Below are 22,797 nucleotides of genomic sequence, written 5' to 3' on the forward strand. Positions count from 1 at the left end.
AATTGGGATCCAAGTTTCGCCCTTTTGAAGAATAGGGTCCCCAAATCAAACGAAGCCCCTATTCTTCAAAAGCTCCAATTAATATTAAAAAAGAAATATGAAACAGAATAACAAAGTAATAAAAAAAAATAATAATAAAATCCGCAAAATCTCGCCCTGGATTTCTTCAATAAAACATCTACATGAATCCATTTCTTCGTCGTGATGTTGTTCCAAAGAATAGAAGCACTGGTTACCGCCCCCACAAAAAAATAATAATAATAATATAGAATAAAATAAAATACAATAAAAAATAAAATAAATAAAATAAACTCTTCCCCAACCCAGACCTGCATGTGTCTCCTGTCTGGCTTTATAACTACCTCTACCCCTCTGCTTCTCTTCGACTCCGGGAGAGACACAAGGGAAGATAAGACGAAGTAATAAAAAACTGAATAAATTAATTAAATACCCTCCTCTATTCCATACCAAAACCCATCGAAACAATACCACACCCCTATGTCGACGAATTACAAGACTCGAACCTGGTCCCGGCGTCTGCCCGAGACGAACATGAACCCCCCCATCTGCCAGTCGAGACAGAAGAAGCCCCATGATGAGATCGCTCGCTACACCATGACCGGCTCAGTCCGTAAGTCGGTTGTTGTGTGTATCGAGGGGGCAAACACGCCCTTACCACCCTCCAGCCCGAGAACGGTCAACGAAATAGGATTTCTTTACCACAGGGTCCTGTTGGGTACTACAGGTCCCTTCCTTCCGGCCACTGCATTTCGCTGGTTTGATTAATACTCACGTGTATTGTTCAATGTTCATGGTCCACTAAAGAACCCTCGATCTATCCATTATAAGGCGATGCAGCCTCTGTATCTCACTACGGTGGCTTAAACCGTAGTGGATAAATTTAAGTTTAAGAAGGAAATAGACAATAACTAGTTTACCAACAGTGTGGTTAACGAATGGAATAGTCTTAGCAACTATAGAGTGAGCGCTGAAAATATTGGTTGTTTTAAGAGAAGATTAGATAACTTTATGGACAGGGTTAATATGTGGTAATGGACACGTAACTGCCTTGTGTAGGACATATGGTCTCTTGCTGTCTCATTCTTATGTTCTTATGTAGAGATGTTCAATACAAGAGTTGGTTATGGCTGTGGTTGCGAATCAAATCTGAAAACAGTGTTATCAGCTCCCTTACTGACGAGGTCCTTACACAGGTCCACTACACTTATGACCTAGTCTTCAGTGGGAAGCCGATCTCGGGACTCACAATGTATAAGTCTACTGCGCTATCCACTACTCCACACCCAAAAAAGTTGTCTACCACGATCCTGAACACACACACACACACACACACACACACACACACACATATGCGGGACACCACGAGCGTAGCTCCCCTTCCCGTTAGATAGAACTAGGTAAATACTAGGTAATATACACACACACACACACACACACACACACACACACATATGCGGGACACCACGAGCGTAGCTCCCCTTCCCGTTAGATAGAACTAGGTAAATACTAGGTAATACACACACACACACACACACACACACACACACACAATATAGCCCCAGTTGAACCATACGTGAATTTGTAGTCAGATAAGAGACAGCCCCATAAGCGTTGCTCCTTTCCTGTTTACTACAATTAAGTAAATGTATACACACACAAACACACACACACACACAAACACACACACACACACGCACACACACACACGCGCGCACGCACGTACGCACGCACACGCACATTCACACCACACACACACACATACATACATACACACACACACGCACACACGTACGCACGTACACGCGCGCACACACACACACACACACACACACACACACACACACGCACGCACACTCGTACGCACGCGCGTGCGGACACACACACACACACACACACAAATACTAACACCCATTCACATGTACTGACAAACATTCCACGCGCGTAGTTCTATTCCTGTACCTCATAATTAGATAAAAATACACGCGTGTACACAAATACAAAGAACACAACTAAAATAGGTCCACGCAGAAGTAGGGAAAGGCCCTCTTCATTCGGAAGACCCTGAGTGGAAACATGAACACCAAAAGAGACTTACGTAAGACACGGGGACAGAATAACCTTCACTTTCTACACCTGCGGAACGCCGTCCAAGGCACATCAGGGCACATACAAATGTGCCTTAGACGGTTTGCCGCAAATGTAGAAATGTACTCATTATAATGAGTAGTCGAGAGCGGATGCCAGACTATTTTATTCGGTGATAAAGGTCCTTGGGAGGTAAGGAAATTGTTACATAAATTGGAGGATCAATGAGCAAAGAGGTTGGGTAGTTCGTGTGTTGTTGTTTTGAGTACAGGGGCCAGCGGGGCCCCATGAACTTAGAAAGACTTGTCTGTCCGTCCTGGGGGGTGATCGAATGGTCAGCGAGGAGGTGTTAAAGGGAGTGGGGGAGAAGGGGGGAGGTGACGCTGTATCAGTCGATGCATCTCAGCTTGAAGGTTCCCGTCCGCGCCCCTGACCCAAATGACCCGTGACCCGAGACGCTTTCGACCAACCCAGCCGAGCGGTCGGGGGGGGAAAGTCATGCCACAGACGAACACAAAGGTATCCCCCCAACCCCCCGACTCACCCCTAGTCCTCCCCCCATCCTCGGGGGAGTCGTGTTGGCGGGGGTGGAGCATTGGAATCGCTGCGCTGGAATGAGTGCGCTAAACACCTGCAGCGAGTTATGACCTGCAAAGTGCCCGCGGCACACGAAGACCGCAAGCAGAACACAACTGCGGTAAATGGGCGATTTGGAGCAACGGGCATGCGGCCAGTTAATCTACACCTCCATTTGGAGGCGATGCCACAGATAGATTAAAAAAAGACAACTGAGTCTCCCCACCGCCGACAACTACTGTATATCCCTATACAAGCATAAAACAATCACATAATGACAACCACAACACCCCAACTTCCCACCACTACGCGCAACTTGTCAATAGGTGACGCAAAGGCAGAGAACAGCTGCAGGGAGGCAATGGTGGATGGATGACAAAGGCAGGCAGCTGCAGCTGCATCTGCAGACACGCGGGTGGCATTGGCGCCGAAGCGGACCTGGCCCCACCCACCCCTGGCGACTTCTCCATATTGGGATCCATGATGGCCTCTTGATCCCAACAAGAACCATCAGACTTCTTTCTGTCCAAATCCTTCCCGAGCTCTTCCCAGTATCTCCCGAAAATTTAACACTAAGGAACAACTACGGATAGGTGGGTGGAACTGTATGCAGGACGTCGGAGATAATCATCTCCCTAAGGTTTATGTCCATCTCCCATCAACGCCTTTTACCTCCATCTGGAGGAACAGCCCCAAGGATACCACAATCGGTCTCCGGATTTGGTCCAAGATCAACTTTGACTATCCTCCACTACTTCACATAAGGAGAGGTGACAACAGGCAACTGGCCCCCCGCTCTTCCTCCTCCTCCTCTTCCCCCTCCTCCTCCTACCAGGTGGTGACAATAAACCCACACTAATACAACACAACAGTCCAATGTTTCTTCCAGGTGATCTCTACGGGAGGACCCAAGGTCTGCTACCTGCTCCCGTAGAACCGAGTGTTTACAGTCACAGAAAAAAAAAGGAGCGAGGAGCCTACGCCAGGAGGCGCTGAGTAGCCGAAGCCGTCATCTTTGCCCTATAATGATCTTTGGGGACTGTTGGGGCAGGTAACAGTCACTGCTGGGAATCGGAGCAAAGTGCGGGATTCGAGCCTACAATTAAAGGAATGTGAGGCCAGCACGCTTCCCATTACGCCACCCGCAAACTGACACTAGAAGAAAGAAGCCAAGTAGGTGTCTGTTCGAGTCCCGCAACTGAATCAACACGTGACGGCAGTGAAAGGAAGCAGTCTTAAACCCCAAAGCTACACAAAGACATCAGATACCTAGACATTTTGCAGAGTAAGTAATGACTAGACAATACACGATATCTCGCTAGACGATCGCTCTATACTGATACCCTTGTAAAACTACTCATTTAGTGAGTTTCACTTTAACTAGCACGCAGGCCATCATTCTCTATATGATTGTGTGTGTGTGTGTGTGTGTATGTGTATATGTGTGTGTGTGTGTGTGTGTGTGTGTGTGTGTGTGTGTGTGCGTGTGTGTTTGTACAGTAACGAGAAAAAATTGACCCATGTTACGGTTCTCACAAAGTTAACTGAGTTTTTTTTTTTTGTCGAGTGCGTAATATATTTTCCTATGTGGTATTTAGCTTACATACATATATACATATTATATATATATATATATATATATTATATATATATATATATAACATATCAAAGAATTTGAATAAATTCTATTACTGTATCATGAAAAATCCAGAGTGGGTAAAATTTTTTGCTTGTGACTGCGCACACGCACGCACACACACACACAATTTATATATATTTTATATATATATATATATATATATATATATATAATATATATATATATCGTGTATGCACACACACATACGTGTAGGTAAGCAAGGTACCCAGAGAAAAGAATGGATTTTTTTTGTACAAATAGGCTAAAAATGAGTAAGTAATCTTTCTTAATATTTTCATCCTTTTATTTTAGTGACAAATCTGATGACATTTTACTATATAAAATCACCAATCATCTACCTTGAGTATTAACTGACGGCCTATGTATATGTATTTATATAGCTCCCACTAGGATAGTAAGAGTAGACACAAGTGAAACGGGCAATAAGAAAATGTCAAGAAGCAACAATTAGTTCAAACACTATAGAAGAAAACAGGGGCATGTTTAATATTGCACCCCTTTTAATTCGTTTAATTCACTTAGAAAGACTTTAAACGGCACCCCGTGGGATGCCCTTATATAATGTACCTTCCTCATCCATTCCTAGATGTGCAAATAACTTAGATGTATCCTGCGTCTGTGTATTTGAGAAGTCTTCAATAATTGAAACGTTGTATATTCAATAAAGGTTTCTTTCTCACGAGATGTCTACACTGACCATCCTGCCGGCAAATGTTATCTTAAATCAGGTTAGGAAATTGGCGGTTGGCGACAAGTCTATCCTAAGAAACACCATCTGAGGACGAAGCCTTTATTCGTATGACGTTCCTCTTGTTACAAATTTATATATTGCCCTGATATTTGAAAAGGGTACTTGATCAATTTATAAGTTGCAAAAAGTCATACTTACAAAGGTTCCGTCCTCACATGGTGTTTACTTTGATTTTAAATCATCCCACTGGGATCTCAAACTCCATTAGACGGGACAAGAGTCTAAAGTCTCTTAAATGCTCGATTCTCACGTGGTGTTTCATTAGACGGGACAAGACAGTCTGAAGTCCTTTAAAGGTTCCATTCTCACATGGTGTTTACTTTGATTTCAAATGACCACACTGAGATCTCAAACTCCATTAGACGGGACAATTTTCTGGAGTCTCTTAAAGGTTACATTCTCACGAGGTGTTTACTTTGATTTTAAATGATCCCACTGGGATCTCGAACTCCATTAGACGAGACAAGAGTCTAAAGTCTCTTAAATGTTCCATTCTCACGTGGTGTTTACTTTGATGTTGAACCATCCCACTGGGATCTCAAACTCCATTAGACGAGACAAGAGTCTAAAGTCTCTTAAATATTCCATTCTCACGTGGTGTTTACTTAAATGTTGAACCATCCCACTGGGATCTCAAACTCCATTAGACGGGACAAGTGTCTAAAGTCTCTTAAATGTTCCATTCTCACGTGATGTTTACTTTGATTTTGAATCATCCCACTGGGATCTCAAATTCCATTAGACGGGACAAGAGTCTGAAGTCTCTTAAATGTTCCATTCTCACGTGATGTTTAGTTTGATTTTGAATCATCCCACTGGGATCTCAAACTCCATTAGACGGGACAAGAGTCTGAAGTCTCTTAAATGTTCCATTCTCACGTGGCGTTTACTTTGATTTTGAATCATCCCACTGGGATTTCAAATCCATTAGACGGGACAAGACAGTCGTCTCTTAAAGGCTCCATCCTCAGACGGTGTATTCTTTAATTTCAAATCATATCACTGGGATCTCAATCTTCTTTGGTCGGGACAAGAGAGTCTGAAGTCTCTTAGGTTTGGACTCCGATCCTTTCTCCTTGTGGTCATCGACCGGTAACGCGACTCCATCACCTGCGGTTCTCCACTTCCCTCATCTCTCGTCCTCCACGCGCCTCCTCAATAGGACCAAACCGACGGAGGGCGTTCCTTCCTGACGACGAGGAGAAGGTGAGGAAGTGGAGGAGGAGGAGAAGGAAGTGGAGGAGGAGGAAGAGGAGGAAGTGGGTGGAGGAGGGGAAGAAAGTGGATGGAGGAGGAGAAAGAAGTGGATGGAGGAGGGGAAGAAAGTGGAGGACGAGGTGAGAAATAAGTGGAGGGAGCAGGGAAAGGAATTTGATGGAGGAGGGGGAAGGAAGTGGAAGGAGGAAGAGGAGGAGGAGTAGGAAGTGGATGGAGAAGGAGGAGGTGAGAAGGAACTGGATGGACGAGGAGGGAAAGTGGAGGAGGGCAAGGAAGTGGATGGAGGAGAAGGAAGTGGAGGGAGGAGTGGATGAAAGTGGAGGGAGGAGAGGAGAGGAAGAAAGTGGATGAATGAGGGGAAGGAAGTGGATGGAGGAGGAGGAGGAAGTGGAGGGGAGAGGAAGAAAGTGGTTTAAGGAGAAGAAAGTGGAGGGAGGAGAGCAAGAAAGTGGAGGGAGGAGAGGGAAGTGGGGGAGGAGCAGAACGAAGTGGGTGGGGGAGAAGGAAACGGAGAAGGAAGTGAAGGAAGTGGATGGAGGAAGAGAAGGAAGTGGGGAGAGGAGGAAAAGGAAGTGGAGAGAGGAGAGGAAGAAAGTGGATGGAATAGGAGGAGAAGGAAGTGGAGAAGAGCAGAACGAAGTGGATGGGGGAGAAGGAAGTTGAGAAGGAAGTGGAGGATGAGTAGAAGTACGTGAATGAAGAAGGAAAAGAAAGTGGAGGGAGGAGAGGAAAGAAATAGAAGAGGAGAAGGAAGTGAGGAAGGGAGGGGAATGGAGGAGGAGGAGGAAGAGGAGGAGGGAAAAGAGGAGGGGGATGTGGTGGAAGGCAAAGAAGAGGAGGTGGTAGAGGACAAAGATGAAAAGGTGGAAGTAGTGGTGGAGGAAGTGGAGGAGGAGGAGGAGGAGGAGGAGGAGGAGGAGGAGGAAGAGCATGAGTATGAGAATCGAGAGGACGTTCGTCGTCTTCTCCTCCTCCTCCTTCTCCTCCTTCTCTTCCTCCTCCTCCACCTCATTCTCGCCTCTCTAATTCTGGCCTGGATATTGCCATCTCCCCCCACCACCTCAATATATATCTCGCCCCTTTATCACCACTACAGCCGACATCATTAGCGCTACTCGAGTGAGCATTACCCGACATTACCACCCACTCATGAAGCCTGCGCGCGCGCGCTCGCTCGCTCGCGAGAGCAATCCAAGAGAATCACAAGCTCAGACACACATGCAGCAGAAGCAGAATGATGACTGTGCAGGAGTAGGAGTAGGAGGAGGAGGAGGAGGAGCAGGGGGCCCAGGAGCAGCAGGAGGAAGAGGAGGAAGAGGAAGAGGAGGAGGAAGAGCGAAAGGAAAAGAGAAGGAATTGTAAACACCGTCTGCTAGCACATGTACATATACTGTATATGTACATATATGTGCATTGTGTGTGTGTCTGTGTGATTCACCATGATTCAACATGGTCTTGGATCACGTGTTGGACTCGTGATAGACAGCTGTTTCCCTCCCGGATAAGAGCTCAGAGCTTATATATGACCGATCTATTTGTAATGCTGTGACCTCACACGCACACACACACCCAACTCCCCGTCCACGAGAGTTCGAGTAACGAATCGCAGCGCAGTGATAATGAAATTATTTCAGCGCTGGGCGGGATTCGAACCCGGACCGCCGTATTGGCGGCCGGGAACTCTTCCGTGTGTGTGTGTGTGTGTGTGTGTGTGTGTGTGTGTGTGTGTGTGTGTGTGTGTGTGTGTGTGTGTGTGTGTGCGTATGTGACCGTTTATTTGCTATACCGAAATCTGTACTTTCATCGGGGAGCTCACGGTTTTGGGCACGTGCGTCACTCTCTCTCTCTCTCGCTCTCTCAGTCTTCTGCGGCAAATGCAGTGCTGATAGGATATACGGTTCCTTTTTCTTTATACATTGCAGGAGGAAGAACAGGAAGAAGCTGAGGAAGAGGAATAGAGGGAGTCAGAAGAGGATGATGATGGTGATGAATAGGAACAGGGGAAGAAGGAAGAGAAGGAGGAGGAGGAAGAGGAGGAAGAGGAGGAAGAGGAGGAGGAAGAGGATGAGGATGAGGAGGAGGAGGAGGAGGAAGAGGAGGAAGAGGAGGAGGAAGACGGCAAACGAGATGAAACATATCGACTAGTCACTGGACCAATAAACATGAAAGTATTTTTTTTTTCGATTCACCTTCATCTTAACATGCAGTAATGTCCCGTTCACACTAGCGGTTTGAACTGCGCGGAAACCGCGGCGGTACCACATAGTCAAGGAAAAACTGCGCGGTTGTGTGTGAACGTCTCCACTGACTTATAGTGTAATTAAACCGCCGCGGTTAAAACCGCTGGTGTGAACAAGGCCTACCCATGTGGGCGGTGATATTTTTTTCCAAAAACAAATCAAAGTGGACGACGAAGAGGGAAAACAATGGAGTGAGAGAGAAAGAGAAAAAGAGAGAAAAAGAGAGAGAGAGAAAGAGAGAAAAAGAGAAGACCGGAAAGGTTACCAAGCCAAGGTTAGAAAGGCGGACAGGACGGAAAGGAAGAAAGAAAAGAAAAAATGTGGAAAGGAAGACATACACGCGAAGGAGAGTCAAAGAGGGGAAGGGGAGAACACTGAGGGGGAAAAGTGTCATCGAATAGGAAAGAAAAGGGGAAAAGGAAAGGGGAAACAGAATAAAAAAGAGGGGAACCTGTGTGTGTGTGTGTGTGTGTGTGTGTGTGTGTGTGTGTGTGTGTGTGTGTGTGTGTGTGTGTGTGTGTGTGTGTGTGTGTGATAATAATAATAATAATAATAATAATAAAAATAATAGGTTTATTGATTTAACAGCGATACAGTAGTATACTAACAATATACAATTTGTGTACAATTTATAACTAATTTGAGTACATAATGTGCTAGGCCTTGTTGTCCACATATGATGGTATGTTTGTTTCCTGCGACCATGTGTGTGTGTGTGTGTGTGTGTGTGTGTGTGTGTGTGTGTGTGTGTGTGTGTGTGTGTGTGTGTATCTCGAGGGGGCTATTCGAGGACGGGGGGAGGACGAGCGCATAGTGTGCAAGTCTAGTATGAGCTCTCAGGGGGAGTAGAGTTGATGGTGAAGACAGTGCAACAATATTAGGGTAGACGGCAAAGGATGGAAGGAAGGAAGGAAAGAGGGGAGGAAGGGAGGAGAGAAGGAAGGGACAGAGGGAAGGAGGGAGGGAAGGAGGGAAAGAAGGCGGGAGAGGGAGGGAGGATGGAAGGAAAGAAGGAAGGAAGGGAAGAAGGGAGGGATGGATGAAGAGAGGGAGGAAGGATGGAAGGATGGAAGGGGAGGAGGGAGGGAGGGAGGGAGGGAGGGAGGGAGGAAGGAAGGAGGGAAGGAGGAAGGAAGGAGGGAAGGAGGAAGGAAGGGAGGAAGGAAGGGAGGAAGGAAGGGAGGAGGGAAGGAGGGAAGAGGGAAAGAGGGAAGGAGGAAGGGAGGAAAGGAGGGAGGGAGGGCGGGAGGGAGGGAGGAAGGGAGGGAGGGAGGGAGGGAGGGAGGGAAGAAGGAAGGGGGAAGATATGAAGGAAGGAAGGAAGGAAGGAGAGAGAAACAAGAAAGGAATAAAAGAGGGATAAAAGGAAGGAATAAAAGAAAGAAAAAGAAAAATGTAATGAAGGATGGAAGGAAGGAAGGAACGAACGAACGAAACAAGGGAAGGACGTAAGGCAGACACTAAGAAAGGAAAGAAAGAAAAGAAGGAATGAAGATGAAGAAAAAACAACAGAAAGACGTGTGGGAGGGATCAAGGATAGAAAGTGGGAGTACGGATTGATGTCTCACAAATTCAATTGGGATTTCCGGCTACCACAGGCTTTACGATCCCTTCAAGTTGCTCAGCCCAAACAATATAGAAACAATATAGAAACAATAAAGAAACAATATAGATTTAATATATCTAGACTTTGCAAAAGCTTTTGATACCGTCCCACACGAAAGACTACTTACTAAATTAGCTTTGCATGGAATAAGTGGTAGCCTATTAGGTTGGACTAGTAATTGGTTGAAAGGTCGAAAACAGAGAGTTGTTTTAAATGGAAAAACTTCTGGATGGAAAAGTGTTGCAAGTGGAGTTCCTCAGGGTTCCGTTCTTGGGCCACTTCTATTCATAGTATATATAAATGATATAGACCATGGACTAAAATCTACTGTTTCCAAATTTGCTGATGATACAAAACTGTGCGGAGTGGCAAATGATCACTCAAACCAATTAGATATTCAAGAAGATTTAGATAAATTACAGCAATGGTCTGAAAAGTGGCTAATGAAATTTAACACAAGTAAATGCAAGGTAATGCACATAGGTAAAAATAACAGCAAGTACGATTACAAGTTATTTGGAAATTCGTTAACAAAAGTGGATAGTGAAAAAGATCTCGGCGTAATTATCAGTAACGACCTCAAATCATCCAAACAGTGTATTTCAGCCTCTGAGAAAGGAAATAAGATTCTGGGATTGATTGCGCGATCTTTTGATTTCAAAAGTCCATCACTCATTAACAAGCTATATAAATCGTTAGTTCGTCCACATTTGGAATATGCTGTTTCCGTATGGTCACCGAATCTCATTAAAGACATTGACAGACTGGAAAAAGTACAACGGCGAGCCACTAAACTGATTCCAAATATCAAAAATAAATCATACGAAAATCGACTTAAGCACATGAATCTGTTTTCCCTAAAAAAGCGTAGACTCAGAGGTGACTTGATACAGGTCTTTAAGATTTTAAAGGGAATTGACAACATCAAAAGTGACAAAATTTTCACATTGAATGAGAATCAGACAAGAAACAATGGTCTCAAACTGTCCGGAAATAGATTCAATTTGGAAGTAGGTAGAAACAACTTTGCCAACCGTGTAGTTAATGAATGGAATAAACTTCCTGCACAGGTAGTGCAATGTAGTTCAGTTCGAAGCTTTAAGAATCATTTAGATAAATACCTAAGTAAGATGCTGTAATTATTATAATTTATGTTATATTATTTGTTTTTGTTTTGTTATAATTTGTCTGTCTGATTTTCATTTATTATTAGTTATATGTCAATTTATTATCATTTACTATTTACCTGTTTGTTTGTTATTCAACTTTACCAATGCATTTATTTATGTATTTTAATTGTTATTTACATTGTTATAGTTTTAATTTATTATTAATATTAATTTTTTTTTTTTTTTTTTTTTTTTTTTTTTTTGCATCCGACCTAGATATGGATCAAAAGGTCTCCTGTCGGCATGCTTTGCCTTTGTAATCCTTTGTAATCCTCTTTGGCCAGGCGATTTTATTCAGCTGAAGGGAGGACTAGGAATGAATCACAATGGGGACCAATGACGGACATCGGAGAGATTCAGCTCCCTATTGTCTGTTTTCAAATCTGTCAATTCTACCTAAAGATGCAGCCACGAGAGGCTGACATTCGGTCTCTGGATCGGACCAAGGATTTTTTTTTTTTTTTTTTTTTTTTTTTTTTTTTGTGTGTGTGAGCTGACAACTCAAGAATGGTCCCTTGTTATTAATACATTACCCAAGTACCACATTAATAGTCTTACATTAACGCCCTGTTCACATGAGCGGTTTGAACCGCGGCGGTTCAGCTGCAGTGAAAGTCAATGGAGGCGTTCACACACAACCGCGCAGTTTTCCCTTGACTGTGCTGTACTGCCTCCGTTTCCGCGCGGTTCAAACCGCTACTGTGAACAGGGCCTAATGCAACAGACAACAGTTTAATTTTTCTTCACAGGGGATCTATTGAAGGGCCTGAGGACCGTTGACGGGTACTGTGGAGCAGCGGGTTTCCAATCAGTAAAACTAAAGACAACAATTATCATTATCAATCCCAATAAAGACTGAACATCACAGTATCTAAAAGGATAATAAATCTTAAAAAAAAAACATGTATAACGAGGACGAGGTCAAGGGTAAGCTCCGAGTGTTGACTCAAGATGCAACCTGAGACTCACTGTCTATCGAAGCACGCGGTCGAGTGGTATTGCCGATGGGTGGAGGACAAGTACTTAAGAGAGGGCGTGCGGGCGATGAGAAGGAGGGGGACGGGGACGGGGAGGGTGAGGGGTGAGGAAGGGGGAGTGGAAGGGGAGGGGATAGGTGAGGAGGAGGAGGGGCACGGAGGGGGAGGAGGGGCAGGGAGGGAGAGGAGGGACAAGGAGGGGGAGGAAGGAAAGGGAGGGGGAAGATAGAAAGGGAGGGGGAGGAGCTGGTGGACTGCGAACAAGGAGATAGATGAAGAGGAGGAGGAGTGGAAAAACAAAGGAGGAGGATAGAGGAAGGGGGAAAGAGGAGGAGGAGGAGGGGAGAGAGGAAAAGGTGGATAGAAAAGAAGGACAGAGGAGGAGGAGGAGGTGGAGCCAGTCCAAGGAGGTATAACCTTCACGGAAAAGCAAAGCTCACTTATATGGTAACACCTCCAGCTGACTGCATGCCGCAACCATATCCAAGTTTAAGTCATGTTCTACTCCTGTTTCTGTGATTCGTTTATTTATTTACTTATTTATTTAGGAAGGCAGAGGTGGATGACGTGAACTTGAGGAGACGACAGAGGATGAATTGGATAGATGGGGTGAAAGGGGCTTTGAGCAAGAGGGGAATGTCTGCTGAGCAAAGAAGGGAGAAGGCAGGAGATAGAGGTGAGTAGAGGCTGGTTGCGTATAGATGATACTGTGATGGAAGGGAGAGAGGGGGTGGGGGATGGGAGGAGTTGGGAATGGTTGTGTGTGAATGAATTAAACAAATATATCAACATTATTAAGGGGATAAGGGGACGGAGAAGGGGGTTCGCTGATGAGGTGAAGCGACCTTGCTGTGGATGTACTAAGTCTTGTGACACTGCTTCTGACCCAGGGCAGTGGGCGGGATACAGGGATGACCCGTCATCCATGAGGAGCTAAGATGGGAGGGAGGAAAGGGTGGTGGAGGAGAGTGGAATGGGTGGGAGTGGTGTGCGTGCCGTTTGAATTGGCTACCTCCCTAATAAGGGGGGAAAAGCCCTTGGGAAAAAAAAAATGTTTATTCATTTATTTATCAATGGGAGAGCTCACGCTCATGAATCTTTATTGAGATATATTAAGAGATATAAAGCGATATATGTTAATACAGTTTCCAGTTCGTGTGTCACTCAAAGACATTTAGAGAAACTTGATTATATCCATAACCAGGGCAAAGTGTTGCATCAGTTTTCGATATTTCTAATTTTAAAAATAAAAAATCAGTACAAATCACCAAAATTGGTATCTACATACGCAGAAACACACACACACACACACACACATATATATATATATATGTATATATATATATATCCCGTGAATCACGGAGTACTACGGAAAGATATCGATATTTGACTTACTTGGAGAAAAGAAGATGGAGGAGGAGGGGAGGAAGAGAACGAAGATAATCATGAGGAGGATGGAGAGGAGAACGAAGATAAGGATGAGGAGGAGGATGGAGAGGAGAACGAAGATAAGCATGAGGAGGAAGAGGAAGAGAAGGTTGCAACTGTACTTATCACCTGCGCAGACGTTAATCGACCCAGGAAATGCCAGGGCGCGTGAAGGAAAGTTAAAAAAGAAATCTTACTTGCGCGCGTCCCAGGCGGGGGTTGCAGCTGACCCCAATCCGCTCCCAGATAAAGCGTTCTGGTTTTGTTATCGTCCACTTGGACGTTAACGAAAAGTTCATCTTGGGTCTCCTGCCCACAATGCATAAATGAACATACGTTCGTATACCAAAGGGCTTTTCCCCCTTACAAAGGAGGTAGCCAAAGTCAATGAACATAAATAAATGAACATAAATTAACCAAAATGAGACCATTGCGACCCTAGCAAGTCTTATTTGTTCTTAAGGGAAATTAATAAGTGTTGGATAGGCATGGATTAGCTGGATACCTCCCTTATAAGGGCAAAGAAGTATTTAGTTATTAATACATTTTTTATTAATTCATCTAATTTTGCCTATCCATTTGTGATCAGCTTTTTTTCTAATTGGAGGTTAGTCTCCAATCATAAAAGAACTCTACGCGCCTCTGGTCCGAAGGGGTGTTAATAAATTCTTTATATATTGACCGAATAAAATGTCAAATGTGATTTTGTGGGTGTGGAGGCGTGGGAATCAAATACTTACCTTCCTTTCCTGCTCATCCGGAACTGCCCCGGTACAACTGCTATTGGTACACCTGCTACTTGTCTACCTCCTACTGGTTCACCTACTACTGGTTGACCTGCTACTGGCACATCTGCTACTTGTCTACCTCCTGCTGTTTCACCTGCTACTTGTCTACCTCCTACTGTTTCACCTGCTACTAGCACACCTGCTACTTGTTTATCTCCTACTGGTCTACTTCCTCCTGTTTCACCTGCTACTAGCACACCTGCTAGTCTACATCCTACTGTTTCACTTGCTACTAGCACACCTGCTATTTGTCTACCTCCTACTGTTTCACCTGCTACTGGTTCACCTACTACCGGTGCACGTTCTACTGGTTCACCTACTACTGACAGGTACATGTACTGGTGATACACCTGCTGCACATACTTCCAGTAAACCTACTACAGGTACACGTTACAGGCTTGAGTCGGAGGTGGAGTTTCCAAATCCGGCAAAAACGAGACTCCCGGTAATAATTGAACCTTCCAACCCGGCAATAACGAAATCTCCACATTTCCATACCTCGTTACTTAATATCAACCGAATAGAATCGTCTGGAACTGGCCATAAAGAAATCTATAAAATGTCTCACAGCACTGAGGAAGTCAAAACCCTTTGTATTCTGTATCTAAGGTAATCTTGACTGGTGTTAGAAGATTTAAACTAGATTAAGAAAACTCATACAGACGTCAAAGATAGTTCTTGCTGTAGGGAATGTCTCATAAATTAAAAATCCCCAATATTCGGAACGTAAACCTCGATAATTCCGAATATGAGAAGCACCTTACCACTTCACCAGAACTGAAGCAAAGACTCCAAAACTTACCTGCAAAGAAAAGAGAAAACAAATTATTAATAATTCAGAAAAAGTAATACATATTCACATATACACACACTATACATACATATATATATACATAAATATATATATATATATACATATATATATACATATATATACATATATATACATATATATATATACATATATATATATATATACATATATATATATACATATACATATATATATATATACATATATATATATACATATACATATATACATATACATATATATATATATAAATATATATATATACAAATACATATATATATATACATATATATATAAACAAATATATATACAAATATATATATATATACATATACATATACATATTGATAAGTATTTTAGACAAATTATTTGGATGATGGAGAACATAAACACAGGGGAAGGCTCGGAACCCTAAACACTCTAACGTTTCGTTCGCGTAGAACTTCTTCAGAGAGTGTATGTAGAACTGCAATTGAAGTTTATGTACTAAATCTAATTATCTTTTCGGACACTTGGGAAAGGTCGTTTTTTTTTTTTTTTTTTTTGGGGGGGGGGGTGCTTTAGAATTAAAATACTAGTTTCTTTAGCTAAATTGATAAACCCTCCTCGATGATTCGATGAATTATTAGTTGAAATATATGCTGATTCAACAATTCTTCTAGTGAATTTATCAAAACCTTTATGTAGCACTTCAGCTTCTCTCCAATTTGGTAAATGATCGAATTTTTCCGCATGAACTACTAAAGAATTAGATGTCCTATGTGCTTTTATGTCGTTTTTATGTTCATAAATTCTTTTTTCTAATCCTCTTGACGATTCGCCAAAATAAGCCATTGAGCAACTATTGCACGGGATTTTGTATACGACGCTGTTTTCGGAATTGGTTCTCTTTTCAGAAGTCTTTATTAAATCACCTATCCTCTTGTTAGTTATTTTAGCTATGTTCATACCTGATTTTGTTAAATATTTGTCTATTATTGGTGACGTTTCTGAGCCAGGTACTGATATAAAATTTGTATTATTTTTATCATTTCTCTCTTTCCGCGATTGTAAATATTTATTGCTTTTCTTTTTGTTCTTTTCAACATTCCCTCTGGATACCCAATTTTGTTAAAGGTTGTAACTTTCTCAGTACACAGAAAGGAAACTAACAAAGAGGATTTAGTACATTACTTCTCCGCACATGATGATAGGACAAAGAGTGGTATAGTAATAGGATTTTTTCTCAGGGCACTACGAATCAGTAGTAATGAATACCTAGAAGGCGAATTTGATTACATTATGAAAACCTTTAACAAACTTGGGTATCCAGAGGGAATGTTGAAAAGAACAAAAAGAAAAGCAATAAATATTTACAATCGCGGAAAGAGAGAAATGATAAAAATAATACAAATTTTATATCAGTACCTGGCTCAGAAACGTCACCAATAATAGACAAATATTTAACAAAATCAGGTATGAACATAGCTAAAATAACTAACAAGAGGATAGGTGATTTAATAAAGACTTCTGAAAAGAGAACCAATTCCGAAAACAGCGTCGTATACAAAATCCCGTGCAATAGTTGCTCAATGGCTTATTTTGGCGAATCGTCAAGAGGATTAGAAAAAAGAATTTATGAACATAAAAACGACATAAAAGCACATAGGACATCTAATTCTTTAATAGTTCATGCGGAAAAATTCGATCATTTACTAAACTGGAGAGAAGCTGAAGTGCTACATAAAGGTTTTGATAAATTCACTAGAAGAATTGTTGAATCAGCATATATTTCAACTAATAATTCATCGAATCATCGAGGAGGGTTTATCAATTTAGCTAAAGAAACTAGTATTTTAATTCTAAAGCACGCCCCCCCCCAAAAAAAAAAAAAGACCTTTCCCAAGTGTCCGAAAAGATAATTAGATTTAGTACATAAACTTCAATTGCAGTTCTACATACACTCTCTGAAGAAGTTCTACGCGAACGAAACGTTAGAGTGTTTAGGGTTCCGAGCCTTCCCCTGTGTTTATGTTCTCCATCATCCAAATATATACATATATATATATATACATATATATATACATATACATATATATATACATATATATATATATATATATATATATATATATTGATAGTGCAATCGGAGGTTCAAGTCCATCGCTTGACCACGTATCAATTTCTGCATGTATGCTTCCGTCGAGTTCCTCGACGTTGATGGCTTATAATTAAAGTTAATTGTGGTTGATATATATATATATATATATATATATATATATATATATATATATATATATAAATATATATAAATATATACATATATATACACAAGTTCTCAAAACCGAAAATTAAATCATTGTCTCACTTGAACGAAATAGAAAAAGAAATCCGGTTGGCCGCAAATTGAAAAGAAATAGTATTAAAATAGTGGAAAAATAAGGTCATTGAATATTTTTCATATATCAATTGCTCGCCGGCTGAACATCCCTCTGAAGAGGCCTCGTGTAGTGTAATTACTTTTATGAATATCAAATACCCGAAAGACCAACGATAGACCGATGGATCGGTTAGGTGACCGTGTGTATACAACTCACGGGTGATGTAACGGTCTAACCGACTCACACATACACACACAGAAATACTCATACACAAGTACGCACACACACACACACAGAGGGGAAGAGAGAGGGAAGGAGAGGGAAGGAGAGGGAGGGAGAGGGAGGGAGGGAGGGAGGGAGGGAGGGAGGGAGAGAGAGAGGGAGATAGAGACATAAAGAGAGAAAAAGAGGGGGAGAATGAGATAGAAAGAGAGAAAGAGAGAGAGAGAGAGGGGAGAATGAGAGAGAGAGAAAGAGGGGGGAGAATGAGAGAGAGAGAAAGAGGGGGGAGAATGAGAGAGAGAGAAAGAGGGGGGAGAATGAGAGAGAAAGAGGGGGAGAATGAGAGAAGAGAGAGAGATAAACAAAGAAGGAGAGAAAGAGAGGGAGAGAGAGAGAGAGAAAGAGGGGGGAGAATGAGAGAAGAGAAAGAGATAAACAGAGAGGGAGAGAAAGAGAGAATATACTCCCGGACTAACACACATAGGAAGCGTACCTTCCTCCAAGAGCGTACAAAAGCTGAGAAGGGGAGAACTAGTGTACGACGCTGTCTTATCAGTGCAGTATTCCCCGATAACAAAGACGAGGTTGAGCGACGGAGAGATAACACGCTCACTGATAAGCCTTAACTCTGCTCCAATGTGCCTTGCGCAGAGGAGACTGTGAAGGCTGGACCACAAGACAAAGGAACTGGACTAAACGATGAAACAAAGACCTCATTACGATAACGTAAAAGGTGACTTACCCCGTTTCCCCCATTACAACGCAAATTGAGACGCAGGCGACGCAGGGGACACAGGTGACACAGGCGACGCAGCACAGAAGAAAGGTATACTTCCTATTCCTGAATTGAGGTACAGTTTGAACTTCTTTCTCACCAGTAATGCTCCAATTCAGCAACAATAAGTCTGTATTTGTCCTGTGCTGCGTTGCCTGTGTCGCCTGCGTCTCAGTTTGTGTTTAGGCTTACAATTTCTTTTTTAACAATCAATAGTGCTAAATTTTCTGTTACAAAAACTAAACCACACATATTCATCCATACACGTACACAATCTAACACACACACATACACGCACCTACACAAACAAGTACGTGAATTCTTAGACAACAATATTCTCTAACTATATTCAGAGCTTGAAAAGGTACAATGCACAGCCTTATATATAGAGAATATAAGGACCATAGTTGACTTTTACGGACTTTGATCACTGGGGACGGGGGACGAAATTTCGTTTGAAAATAAGGTTCATAGCAAATAAGTAAATTGATGAATATGTAAATAAATAAATGTATAAATAAATACATGCACGGATATGTAAAATAAAAAATAAAAAACAAATTAATAAAACGAATAAAATAGAATAAAGAATTAATTAAATAAACAAGTACATCAACATTATTGAAAATGGAATAAAATAAATGATGTATACATGCAGTACATATATTTGAAAAATATGAGAGCAGATTCTCTTGTATACAAGTGTAAATGGACAGCATTCTGACTGTTGGTGATCTTCTTGTTCGTATTTTCGAGGTTTCTGTCAATGATCCGGCAGTTACGGGGGGAAACCAAAGATGTATTTCGTGAATTTGTCTGTGGTCACTCACCCCCCGAATAGCCGGATCGTCAGAAACCTTGAAAATACGAACAGCTAGATTATCAACGGTCAGAATGCTGTCGATTTCAATACCATTTTTACACACACACAATATATATATTAATTTTCATGACAGTCGCATGTAGGATTAGAACCTACTGCTTTCGGCCACACGTAAGATTACTATATATATATATATATATATATATATATATATATATATATATATATATATATATATAATATATATTTATATATATGTATATCTATATATATATATATATTATATATGTGTATATATATATATATATATATATATATATATGTATGTATATATATATGTATATATATGTATATATATGTATGTATATATATATACATATATATACATACATATACATACATATATATACATGTATATATATGTATATATATATATATATACTGTATATATATTACAGAAATTCTGTCAATCCTGATGCTGTCTCTTTGAAGACGAAAGTTCGAAATATTTAATGAAGAACTATGGAGATCTTGCATTAGCTCCCCCTCCAGCAGAAAAAATCCTGATAAGCAAAATGGAAAATATCATGAAGTTGAACTGTCAGAATGCTGTGTGTGTGTGTGCGTGTGTGTGCGTGTGTGTGTGTGTGTGTGTGTGTGTGTGTGTGTGTGTGTGTGTGTGTGTGTGTGTGTGTGAGTGCGCGTGTACACACACACAATTATATATATATATATATATATATATATATATATATATATATATATATATATATATATATATATATTTATAATGTTCCCCAGCCTATGGCAGTCCAGCGAGGCAAAGAAGAGTGAAAGTTCTCAATCCGAAGGATGAACGAGAAAGTTGACCACAACGACGATATCACCACGAGAACGGGTGGAATCGGGAGGTGGAGAGAGGGGGGAGGGGGAGGCGGTTAGCCGCGCCCATAGTCATCTAATCGCGGTGAAGGGCCGATTCTTCCCATTTCGCCAAATTATGTTTAGCCAAACATAGTTTAGGTTTTTCGCCAAAATTCCTTAGGTTAGGTTAGGTCAGAGGGTCTGGCGAAATGAGAATTTGGTGAAATACTATGACGAAATTATTTGGCAATTTTCTTTGGCAAAATTGCGCTATTTTTACGAACCCATAATTTGGCGAAATCTTAATTTGGCATAAGTTTGGCAAAAAAATTGGCGATAAGGAAATCCCCGTTTGTATACACCAACCAGCACAGTGGGACTCTCTACTCCTACGGACGCTGTTTCATCACCTCAATTACCGCTTTCCCCAACATATGGTCCCCATCACAAGCCCCTTACTCTAACCCAGACAATTTTACTCATCCAAGGCAGGAGTCACCAAATTACGGCTCGCCGCTGCACTGTATATGTCATTTATATTTTTATTATTACGGTATCATTAATATTATTATTCTAAAAAAATTTGGTAAGCATGTTTGTCTTTTTTTGTGTGTCTTATTTTTGTGTATTTTGTATTTTATGTATTGTTAAATAAATATGCTGCTTGTCTTTATTTTTGTGAATATTTACTGTATTGTATTGAACACAAGAGTTATGCTGCCCGGGATCGTCATTCTCTGTTATCTGGCCACTGTGGAAAAAAACAATTGTAGACCCTTGATCCAAGAGAAGGACCTGAAAGAGTCTGAAACGTGTTTTACTCGCTAAAAGCCCCGATGGTCCTAAACAAGATAAATCAAATCTTCTTGGGACCAGATAAAGTTCATCTACACAAAGCGCCACAACCGAACTTGCCACCATCATACCAAAGTGCCGATGATGACACAGGTCCTGGCGCCAGAACTTTGGCTTTTGGCACCCAGCTCGGTTGTTACTCAGGCGCGAGTTGTGTGTGACCTGTACTCACTTCACGAGTGTATCACGTTAGGTTGAACATACGAATGTTCAAAGTTACGTGAGTGGAAAGTTTTGAACAGTTCGCGGTGATTTCTGTTCGTCTTCAAGATGTTTTGTTCAGATGAAGGAATGCCCTCTGTTCACTAAAAAATATATGTGCATATATGTGTATAAATGTAAGTACACTTTGTGTGTGTGTGTGTGTGTGTGTGTGTGTGTGTGTGTGTGTGTGTGTGTGTGTGTGTGTGTGTGTGTGTGTGCGTGCGTGTGTGTGTGCATGTGCATGTGTGTGTTTACCTAGTTGTATCTTACGGGAAGGGGAGCTACGTTCGTGGTGTTCCGTCTCTGTATCTCGCCATATCTTATTTGCTCTTAAATTCTTGTACCGTTTTTGCACACACTATCGTTTCGTCTAGTATGTTCCATGCATCCACCACTTTGTGGGGAAAGCTGTTTTTTATCTCTTTTATAACTGTCCTTTTTGAGTTTCTTTCCATGTCCTATTGTGTTTCTCTTATCCCAATTTATTATGTCTTTATCTGTATCTGTAGTGATGTTTTCAGGCCTCGCTCAGCCGCCTTAGAAGCAGCTCTCTGCAAGGCCGCCAGCGTCTATGAATTGCTAGCATCGAAATTCATCCTGCATGCTCTTGTTTGTCATTTCTATCAAGGACTTCCACACCTCTTATAATTCTGTAGATGGTCAACAAGTCACCTCTTTCTCTTCTTTGTTCCAGAGTCGGTAGTTCTAGTTTTGACAATCTTTCTTCATATGACATTTTTGACAGTGTTGGGGTCATCGTAATTGCTCTCTGGATTCTCTCAATTTTCCTTATATTCTTTTTAGTACTGGGTGACCACAGTGTTGCTGCGTACGCCAATTTTTTACTAATATTTTCTTTACCATTTCTTCATCTAAGTAAAAACAACTTTTATTAATCTTAGCAAGTTATAGGTTTCTCCCGACAATTTTGTTTATCTGTTTGTCAGGGGACATGTCCTTTGTGGTGATTACTTCCAGGTCTTTTTCAGATCCCACTTTCGTTACTTCCTTTTCACCAATTTTATGTTGTCCTGATATCCTTTTTCCAAATTCCATTATGCTACATTTCTTAATGCTGAAGTCCACTTCCCACTTCTGACTCCATTCCCAGACCCTGTTCAGATCTCTGTATAGTGAATCACAGTCCGTTCCTGTACTCTCTTTAACAATTTTGCATCGTCTGCAAAGAAACTCATGTAACATTCCACACCTTCATCCATGTCATTCACATAGATAGCAAACATTGTGGGAGCCAACACTGATCCTTGTGGAACTCCACTAATTACCTCTTTCCAAGTAGAACATCTCTGAGCACTACTCTCATTTTTCTTCCATGCAAAAAGTTCTCTATCCATTTCAGT

General features: G+C 41.5%; 1 protein-coding gene and 1 long non-coding RNA gene across 2 annotated transcripts in view; one reads left to right on the forward strand and one right to left on the reverse strand.

Moving 5' to 3' along the window:
* Positions 1-22,797, reverse strand: part of LOC143020569 (kinesin-like protein KIF17) — a 152,015-nt gene that overhangs the window by 78,955 nt on the left and 50,263 nt on the right. The gene's annotated exons all lie outside the window — the stretch shown is intronic.
* The window catches only part of LOC143020570 (uncharacterized), a 39,619-nt gene continuing 35,337 nt past the window's right edge, over positions 18,516-22,797 (forward strand). Inside the window, exon 1 of the long non-coding RNA XR_012965903.1 lies at positions 18,516-18,766. This is a non-coding gene — a long non-coding RNA (uncharacterized LOC143020570). The remainder of the gene's footprint in view (positions 18,767-22,797) is intronic.

Source organism: Oratosquilla oratoria, chromosome 40, assembly GCF_046742065.1.
Source record: "Oratosquilla oratoria isolate Oo_2021 chromosome 40, ASM4674206v1, whole genome shotgun sequence".
Lineage (NCBI taxonomy): Eukaryota > Metazoa > Arthropoda > Malacostraca > Stomatopoda > Squillidae > Oratosquilla > Oratosquilla oratoria.